We start from the raw sequence: 10,970 nt of genomic DNA, 5'->3' as shown, positions 1-10,970 counted from the left end.
TTTTCTTGAAAATGGGGTGCTAGGCTTTTGCGCGGTCAAATTTTTACTTCTCTGTTTATGGTTTTTGTAGAGAAAATAAAAGAAACGTCATCCCTTTAGCATGTGGCTGCGTTTGCGCGTGTGTATGTGCATTTGGGTTGGTGGATGGGTTATATAAACTATTTAAATATAGAATTTTATATATTAATTAAGTGACGTAATAACTGTCACATGTCTAGAATTGAACCCGGGTCTACGGAGTGTTAAACAGGAGCATTAACCACTGAGCCAAATGGATTTTGGCGACGATAGCATGAATATATCTTAAATTAGTAGAGATCATATTGAGTTCCTTCGATATGTATTGCATATGCGTATGGTGGAGGAAAAGATGAAAAACGACTTTTAACTGGGAATATTAAAGACTTGAAAAATGCGCTCAGTTTTTCCCGCTGTAGCCCCACTTAGTGATCATATAACGTATACGCCCATTTCCGTGAAAAAATCATACTCGGAGATGCTATATCGTGGGAAGCTATAGTGAGAAAGATCATATTCGTTCCTTTGTCAACATTTCGCTCTCATTCTGTTTATTTTCTGTCTTATTTTCCTACTTGTCCATTTTTTTCTTTCTTGCTTTCTTTCTTTCACCCCTACTATCAATTTCTCTTCTTTTATTCTTTCGTCTCTAAGTGTTTTTAGAAATAAAATTTATTCTTATAAAATTAAATCGGGGGTGTGATCCACCCAATGGACGAACAGTGAGCCCCCACTATGAAACATCACAGCAGCGTATGTAAATTTACCACAAAAACCCATGCTCAAAGCATCGTCAAACAGAAGGTAAACACAATGGATGTATAGCGAAGGTCATTGACCTAAGCTGAATCAAATAGCTGCTTTTAGCACTGTCTAGTAAAATTAGTTCAACAAGTAGGAGGCAATGAAGTATAATTAGAAAAGAAAGAATTCGAGGCTAGTGAATTATGAACTGTGCAGCCTTCCTTCTTCAGCAGTTGCAGACTCGGAAAAATCGGCAGGTGTGTATTACTTCTTGACGGCTCTACATTCCCTGAGATATAAGGGACAGCTCCGAAGGAGTGCGAAACTTACCTTGGTTCGGATTAAGTTGTTGGTGTCTGAGTAGCGTTCGTTTTTCTTGTAGGCTAATTTTTTGGCTAACTTTATTATTACTTTGGTGGCGGAGGGGCCATCACTACCAAAACAGGCAAAAACTAGAGGATTGAAAGAACTGTTTCCAACTTCGATAATGCGGGTCTCATATTTTAAATTTTTAAGGTGTTCGTGATATGAGTAGGCATCTTTGATAGTTTCCGGGCGAGGGGGTCAAAAATTTTGACATTGAAAAAAGTCCTAGAGAATCGAGTTTCACCGAGTTCATTAGCTTTGATGTCCAGTCGAGCCTCGTTATCAGTGCTTGTAATAAGGATCAGTGCTTGTGTGGAAAGGATTCTTCTTCAAGCGATTGAACGTTTGGCTCTATTTGGACATCATAACAAACCTCGTTCATCAAACTACAAACGTTTCTCGGATTTTGTTATGGCGAATGTGAGTGTGCCCGTCTTTTGCACAATGTGGGGCATCCATGATGTTGAACTTTTCCCGGCCATATTGTTGTAAGTCTAGTCCATCGCAAAACTTCAACTTCATTAGACAGAAATTTTACTTTTTGAGTAGCAGGACATTTAACTAGCTCGAAGCGTCCTTTTGTTAAGCGAGTTCCAAAGAGTTTTTTTTCTGTTGATTCATTTCTTCTTTCAGACTATCTGGCTTGGTTTTCTCTTCCTTAATTGGGGCCATTTTGATATCCTGTTGGAAACGATTTTGAATGAGCTCCGCCTGGATAGGGTCATGGTTGTTTAAGGGGGTTCCAGAGGTCTATCTGCAATCGAGTTAGCTGTTTTCAACTCACCCAGCTTCAAGGGTAGGGCGTAAATACTCCGATGGATTCCATCCAGTGGTCGAGACCAGTTATGGCTGGTATAATTTTCCCATTCAGAGTTCCTTGCACGGCTTTCAGGTCGTCGGTTAAGGTGGGCGTTGTTCGCTTGAAGTGAGCAAGTGTCTGTTGGACGTCTTTGGTTAAGCAGCTGTAAACATTCTGCGTCGATGTTTGCGAAATTGACTGGAGTTTCTCAAGCATAGACGTATTTTTACGCGAGTAAGCAAGGGCAAAATCAGAGAACGATTAGCTATCACCAATCACGGAGCCTAAAACCCGTGTGCCTTTGGTGATTTCGATATCAGTATTCGGGAAGATTATTCTTGCCTCTTCCAGTTTCGACTCTTTAACCACTAACTGACATTTAGGACCGTTCACCAGATATCCGCAAGGTTTGCTACTAAGACAAAGGCTATGAAAAATCTCGGAGTATTCTTAGTTTTCAGGCAGCGGAGCCATCGTCTGCATAACACTTCTGTACTGTGCTGCTGGTTTGAACACAACTTATCGGCGGTAACGTGGCTATGGCTTACATTGCCATAGCAAGGGGATCGCCCTGAGTTGTCTGTCACTTCTTGAGCCAATATTGTCTTTTTCGACAAACAGCTTAGATGGTGCTTGGTAAGTTATTCACAGCTCTTGTGAGTGAAGGAAACTGCTTGTAGATGTTGTGAAGTTAAGAAATTCTATTCAGTTGGTTGAATGCATTTTTAGCATCAATCAGTAGTTGTGCGTCGTTGTCATCATTAAAGCAAGGTCTCAGCGGGTGAATGCCATACTCTATTCCGCACTTTTGCACAAGGAACAGCGGGGTTTTGACTCCTAGAATTTACAGAGCTTGTGTGATACACGCTACAATACATCGCCCGATAATTCTCCGCAAAACTGTCCTTTTTCCTAAAGATCTGACAAGAGGGTTCTTGTCAAGCGGGATTAGATGAGTCATTGTAAGTGGCTAAATGTGGAGCTTAAGTTTCAATGGCAATTCGATATGCCAGTTTCGATATGCCATCGGTTTTTAATGCAGCTGGGTTGGCCTTTTTGTGCGCTTATTTTTTTTATAGATTGAAGGATGATAAGGAAGATCATGATTTTCGACATCTAGTTTCAGTGCGGGGTCGGCTTTGCTTGCAGCTGGGTGCTGTTCTCTGAGAACAGTCAACGAACCTCTTGACTGACTGAGATAGAATTCCTTCTTTATGATTTTGGTCTTGCTGCCGGATAGCGCTGGAGACTTTACCTTGGTGCATGAGGCGGTTGAAGTGGCACCCTTCATTCTGATTGTTCTTTGAAGCTTGTAGTCGGAGCTGAAGGGCTTTGCTTTCAGAAAACAGCTCATCTAATTTTCCTTGGCATCACATCCCGAGTCTTCTGCTAATGGTCTGGTTGACAGAACCGTGTGGAATGACCATGACAGCGTAGAGGACAAACTCTGCATGTTGCTTATTTTCTGCTATCGGTCGGAGTAGCTCATTCAGGGTATCCACAAACTTTTTGTTCTTGTGCACATTAAAGAGCTGTGCTTTCCAGTGGGCTGTGGTTCTTGTGCACATTAAAGAACTGTGCTTTCCACTGGGCTGTGGTGTTGTAGTTTTTCGGATTTTGTCTTGTAAAGCGTTGTTGGGACTTTGCCATGAAAAGACCAATGTGAAGAGAGTGGGTTGCCTGGATAAGGGGATATCAGGGTTTGCAGAGTCAGCGGTGGATGAGGGTCTAAAGGTTATTATATCGGCAGCGCGTTTGGCACATTGTCGGCATTCGAATCCATATATACTCAGAGCCAGAGGCAAAACCACAACTAATGTGGATATAACCACAGGAAACGCACCATATACCATCGCCTCTGAGTTGTAGCTGGCACTGGCTACAGTGAGACTGAGTCGACATGAGGAAGGAAGGCTACATAGGGCTAGAAATTAAGTCTGAGATGGACATTATTGACAGGTTTATTAAAATGAAATTTAAAGTGCGATTGTAGAGGAACTTTAGATTTTAGAGGAACAGGTGATTTCCATAAAAAGAAAAATGAACCGAATTTTTACAGAATACACGAGAAATCACAAAATTATTAAATTCAGGGGGAAACCATGAAATTCTTTAAAGGACTGGAGTCAATGTTATAAAATGCAAAATTCAAGTTTTTGTTAAGCAAATTGTTTTTAACTGTGCATTGTCTTAGGTATGATCAAGTTTGAAGGATTAAACTTCACAAGAATTATTTGAATTACATATTTGAGATGTTCAAGGGAAGAGGAGGGGGAAAGGCGATGATCATTTAAACCGGTGATTACTACGACGTTGTCAAGTTTTTGGTCATGGTAGCAGTTGAAAACGTTGCAAAAGTCCAACAGCCCAGCTCTTCTGCGTGAACTGCTGCTCCTGCCTTTTCTTCCGTGATGCACTTGATTCTGGATGTGTCCATTGCCAAGTTCGTGCACGGCTCTGGTAGTTCATGTGGTGAGAATCTTGCGCTCCTCCTCCACATCTAAAGAAACCAGATGCAACAGGGGAAAGAAAATGCGGAGAGAGGGGGTATGGTGAATGGTAAATAGAAAGGTGAGAAATGGTAACTAATATAAAATATTGAATTGCTGCGTGTGTGTGTGCGGGTGGCATGTTTTTAATTTTAAAGCTTTTCGTTTGATTATCAATAACATTTTTCCATGTGATAACAATATAATTAGTAACAAATATCTTTTCTTGTGCATGTGAGTGTTTAAGTGATTGTGTGTGCTGGTGTGGATGGTTTGGTGGAAGGGTTAAATAAATTATATAAATATATAGTCTTCTTTTATATTTTTTGAGTGACTGTTAATTTTCACATGTCTAAGCACTGAACACTACGCTTTAGAGACTTATATTGCAGCATTGCAAAGGTGACACATCGAAAGCAAAAAGAAAGATTGTCCGGAATGGACATGGGCTTTGAAACGTGATAAGAAGGAGCATTAGCCACTGATCCAATGTTATTTTCGCGACGTTCGCATGAATAGATTTTATTATCGAGGAGATTATATTGATTTGCTTTGACCTATTGCATTCAGATGTGTTGTAGATTTTTTTTTAATTCTTGTGTGTGTGCGCGTAGGGTGTGTGCGTTTTTGATTTAAGCTTTATTTCTATCACATGCTTTTAATAAGTATTTTTAAGAAAAAAGAAAACAATAAATCATTCTCTTTGGATCTTTTTATCTATAACTAACTATGAGTTGATTATCTCTAGACAACCAAAAGAAGAAAAGTACTTTTCTCTGAAAAATTTTTTTCCGTAGAATTGTAAGTTTCTTCGAAATTTTATTTTTGCGAGTAACGAAGGACACAATAATAGGTTTCATGAATAAAAAATGTCTTTTTTTGAAAACTCTGAAATTTATATTTTCTAATCCAGTAGTTCGAGCGATAAAATGCGAACAAAAATTATTTGAAAAAGGAAGAGGATGTCTTTTTTTTGAATGGGGTAGTTGTATTCTGCAAACGATTGCGAAACTCGAATTGATAGCCTTATATTAAAATTTGATATGTATCAACTTAGCTTTCCTTAGCTTTTATGATAACTCTTAAGCCTATTTTTTTTTTTGAAGTGACGAAGGTTTCAACAATTATAGGTTTCATGAATAAAAGAAACGATTTTTTTGTAAAAACTCAGAAATTTTCATTTTTTGATTCAGTATTTCAAGCAATGAAAAAATTCCTGGAGAAATTATTGTTTGAAAAGGGAGGAGCAAAAGTTTTCCAACTTGAAATTTTTTTTGTTTTTCCGTTTTTTCAATTGGTTAGTTGTTTTCTATAAAGGATTGATAGCGTTTTTCGATCGCGAAACTCAAAATAAGAGCCTTTTCATTAAAGAATGCGATATGTATCAATTCTTCTTTCCCTAGCTTCTTTCATAACTCTTACGCTTATTTTGTAAATGAAATGTCTTTGCGCCCGCATCTCTTCGTTTTTTTTGATAGTTTTAAGTCATATTTTTGTGAAACTACCGCATTTAGCAATATTTCCTGTAGGTGCTAACCGGTATTATCAATTTTCGAGACCCTAATCCCAATCGTTCAATAAGAAGGAAAATTTGCGTTTTTGTTAGGAAAGTGGTAAAAAAATTCTGAATTCTATCTCTAAATAAATTGCTAGAAAAGGTTTTCGGAACTTTAAAATCCGTAGTAGTTAGAGAGGTTTAACCCAACAACAGCTAATAGCAGTAACCCTAATAATCGAAGCGCGAAGGTGAGAAACTAACCTTTGTTTTGACCAAAAAAGTTTGCAACTCTGATGAAATTGTTTTCCTATATCCTCTTACTTCAAATATTGAAGCTTTTTCTTATTTGCAAAATTACATTTTTTCGGTGGCTATTGGGAAGCTCATTTTACTCCAATTTTTGAAGAAAAAATGCATGAAAACAGACAGTATTGAATTTGTCTTTCTCTGTAATCTGGATTTTTTGTTTTGCACTTTATTTAAATTTATAAGAAAGGAGACTCAAAACAACGTCAGTTTGGCAGGAATTATCGGAAATTAATGAAGACCAAAGGAAATTTCTGTTTTTTACTTTTGATAATCTTGTTTTATAACTTCTATCGTAATTGGGTATCTGAATGGACATTAGTTGACATTTTTGGTTTGAAAAGGGTAAGAACACCTCCGTCAACTGATTTGCAATTGGCCATTTGTTCAAAACAAACAAATTTGCCAAAAAATTTTGTACCAGGAATGAAAAACAGGCATTTATTTTTCAACTTGCTTGAAGTTTTTTGACAGATAAAATACAAGCAGTTCGACCAAGAAGCACAATAAATTTTACAGTGCTGTCTTATGTCAACAGAATATTGTAAGGCTAAAATTTACGCGAAACGGTGATTTCAGGTGCTAATGAGTGTCATTGATAGCATTGGTTTATGGCTGTACAGTTCGGAATGCATCTCAATTGACCCGAGTGCGTTGCAGATTTTGACAAAATTTATATCTGACAGAAGCAATGGTGACAACCGAAAGTTACCCGAGATTGGAACAACTGTCAAGTACGAAGTTCCGCCCGTTTCCAGAATTATGCAATCTTGTAGCCTTGTCTCTGTTAAGAAAGATGATGATTATTTGACGCAATCAGAAATCGATCAATTGCTATGGAGCTCGATGCAAGCGTCCGAAGTTCATCTTCGCGAATTTATCAAATTGAAAATTTATCCTGTATTTTTGTACACATTTTGGTGTGAGCATTCGAATGTAGTTAGTTACAGTCGGCCGCTTTTTGGACGAAATTGTTCATTTCCTTGGGGTGTAGTTCTTCCGACTTTGTATTCAAAATACAAGAAAAGAGAACTTTTGAACTTGATTGGAGAAACTGATTTGATTAACAGTAATGCAAAGCTGGAAGTGAAAATTTTGCATGATTTGAAGATTGCTTTGGATGTTCTTAGTGGTCACTTGAAGTCAAAGAAGTTTTTACTCGGCGATCATTTATCGTCTATTGATGGGTATTTATTCGGCCTTTTGTTTCCGTTAGTCAAAGCAGGGCTTCCTTGGAAGAAAGCCCAAACGAGTATTCAGTGTTTTGATTCTGTTATTAATTACGTGGAAAGAATAGAAACTTTGATCCGCGAACAACTAAAAGTTTCGGGTTTCAAAGAACCGAGGAAACTTTCGATTGTTAGTTTGATGGAACGAGACAAGGTAAAGACTATAGCGACGAACTCGGTTGTCATTGTGGCCTCTGTTTGTGCTATTATTTCCTACACACATTGGTGCAAAATTTTGAAATTTAGGCAGATATATTTTCGATTTAAATAATTGTTGATTTTGTATTTTATGTAAGGAATTATTTTTAAATGTCAGAGGAATTTAAAATATTGGCAACGCCCATTATGGGTGTGTTATCTGTGAATGGTTTTCAATTGCTTTCAAATAAGTTGAATAATTACTTAGATCCTGTTGTTTTTCATGCAGTTTTTTGTCGGACTAATTTGACCTCTTTTCTGGTAACTTTTCTATTCCAGTTCTACTTAGATGAACTATATGCTCAACTGTTTTTCTTATCTCACTTTTTGTCAATAAATAAATACCCTATGGTACCAAAAGGTTACGTATAGCATAATTTCTGCTTTTAAAGCATTATTCGTGCTTCATAAGCCTGATATCCACCAATGCGCGAAAAAAAGGTGTGCAATTAGAAGTTCTAAACGAAATTTCGTTCTCATTGGTTAAACCGCATTGTTCTTTCACTGTTTGCCGAGTTGGCTCGCTACGAGATGTCGGATTTTCATGGACAAAAATACAAAAACAACTGAAAAAATACAGTGTGCATACAAACGTTGCCTGAAAAACATCAGTTTCGAGGCCAAAAATGGAGCGGAAGTCCCCGACAATTGTCAAAAATTTAGAAAGTTAGTTAACGATGTTTAAAAGATCCCAAAACCTCACTGGAGCGTTTTAGAGTGACTCATAACGCTTTCTCTTGCTAGGATACATTATCCATAGGTGCAGTTAGACGATTTCTTAAAAAATACTGCAGAAATGTTGCAGGAAGTTAGTCTGAAGAAAAACAACATTTCTGAAGAAAAACTGAATTTCTTGAATAAAACAAATTTGAGGTCAAACGTGCGAGCACGTACGTTTTGGGCTGCAATACAATCAGATGAACGGAAAATGCTTGTTGGGCGTGCAAACAAGCTAATTGCTGTCGGTTGTTGAGAAATTTTGAATAACTACGAAGAAAATTTTTCAGGACCTTGCTTTTCAACAAGATAGTGACCCTGTGCATAAATAGAAGATAATCAGCAATTTTCCAAGAAAAGGAGTGGAAGGTACTGGAATGGCCGGCATACAGTGAGATCTGATTTCTGTTGAAGTTTTATGGGCGATAATGGAGCAGGAATAACGAAAAAAGACAGTTGTGTTTGAAAGTTTAGAAGTGTAAGAAATTCCGAACGAAATTGACGCAGATAAGAGAAAACGTTTGAAAACTAAACAACAAGTCAGCTAGATTTTAAAAAATGCTAAATGTGTAATGACCCGTTATTAGAGAACATTTGAACTGAAAATGTATTATTTGATGTTGGTATTGCTTTTTAAAAATCTTTAGATGTCCGTAACTTTTGTAACGCAGTGTACGTAATCTCTCTTACTTTCGAACAATCTCTTACTTTCGAATAATATCCTCACTGACCTTAAAGAGTCTGACCTTCTCCTCTTTGACCTTAAAGAATTTTGTCAAAAACACTCGATTCTGAGCATTATTCATGCATTTCTAAACACATAACAGCTCTCAAATCACACAGTAAAGCAATATTATTGTTTAATAAACAAAAGTGATCGATGATAAATAGTATTCCTCTCTGAACAAACAAGACATTTACCAGCTCTATGTTAAAACTTACAAAAAATTGGAAGAAAAAGAGAAATTTATAGAGGATACAATTACAAAATTTAACAAGATGATGGAGTCTGGTTTGTATATGGCTAATCTCCAACTGGTAGGGGGTGAGACGGTTCAGGGTGGGGTTCCAATTGCAAAAGAATATAAAACAGTAGGCACCATGACGGAGGCGAACGAATTGGTTCGCGATTTCCCAAAAAAAGAACTGTCACCGGAATGCGAAAACCTTGTTATTGGCAGTAGTATAATAGGCAAGGTTGAGATCGACAAATCTATTCTAATCGACTGCGCAATTCATGCTTATCGTGGGTCCACTGACAACGAGAAAATTAAAGTTTTGAACAAATACGACCCAAAAAAAATCCGAACATTAGCAATTCAAGACGGAACAAACAACGTGCTGAAACATAATAGTAAATCTGCCAACGAAAATTTCCTTGAACACCAAAAACTAATTTACTTATGCATTGAAAAATTCAATCCAGATGTTTGCGTTGTTTGCGAAATACTACCATTGAAAAACTTTGAGCAGTATCGGGATAAAAATGAAAAAATTGATGAAATCAATAATATTACATCTTACTATTCCGATAAACCATCTTTCAAGATATCTTTTCTTAATGCTAATATTAAAAATGTAAATAGTGCAGTAACAAGGATAATAATAACGGTAGTGATTCCATTGGATATAATTTCTTATATTTTGATAATGTGCATTTAAACTACCAGCATGGTGTGTCTCTTCTCAAAAACTGGCTGCTTTCTCATCTTCTTTTGACATCTAATGGTAGCATCTGTTCCAAAGGACTCTATCAAAAGAAAAGCCTAATTAATAAAAGTCCTCAAAACGCCTACAGCTCTAATTATCGAAATAAACCATAACTACCCCCAAACAAACAGAAATAATTTATCGACTTATAACAAAAGTTATCAGCCTGTGAATCAAAGATACTCCGCACTAAACTATAAAGGTGCTTCTAATTATTATGCCCAATCCTATCAAAGACCCCCATTCCAATAAAACGATAATTTGTAATACTGATGATTTAGAGAACTGTTGTTGCAATTGTTTAAACTAAATGACATTGAACATCTTCTTTTCGTCAACCCAACAATCAAAATGTTTTTATTTAGTTTTGCTACTGTTGGCCTCAAGAATTCCCGCGTCAACAGTGGCAATTACATTACATAGCAAAACAAAAACTTTCGACGAAGGCTTTGGAAAAGCTTTTAAGTACCTTCCACAAACAGGGTTTTTATTTGTAGGATGTAAAATTATTACTATGTTTCTTTTTCTGATTAGCTTAACGCTACTCCTAAGGGCTGGTGATATAGAAACAAACCCAGGACCTGTTTTAACATACAATGAGTCTATCAAAATGACTCTAAGAAGAGAGTCGGAAATAAAAATTTATCATCTAAATGTACCAAGCATTCTTAGAAAGAAAGAACTACGCACGCTAGTGCACGATCTTGGTCCTAACTGCTTTTTTTCTTTCACAGAAACATGGCTTTGTGAGTTTGATGATATAAACGTTTTCAATCCTGAAAAAGAAAGATACTGTTGTTTCAGATCTGACCGTATTTCGCCTGCCGGAACGAAAACCAAAAAAGGTGGTGGAGTTATCATGCTTGTTCCATAGTTTTTTCTCCAAAAATTCGTAA

Source organism: Convolutriloba macropyga, chromosome 3 (assembly GCF_964194025.1).
Source record: "Convolutriloba macropyga chromosome 3, txConMacr16.3, whole genome shotgun sequence".
NCBI classification, from domain to species: Eukaryota; Metazoa; Xenacoelomorpha; order Acoela; family Convolutidae; genus Convolutriloba; species Convolutriloba macropyga.
Note: the sequence above shows the minus strand (reverse complement) of the source record.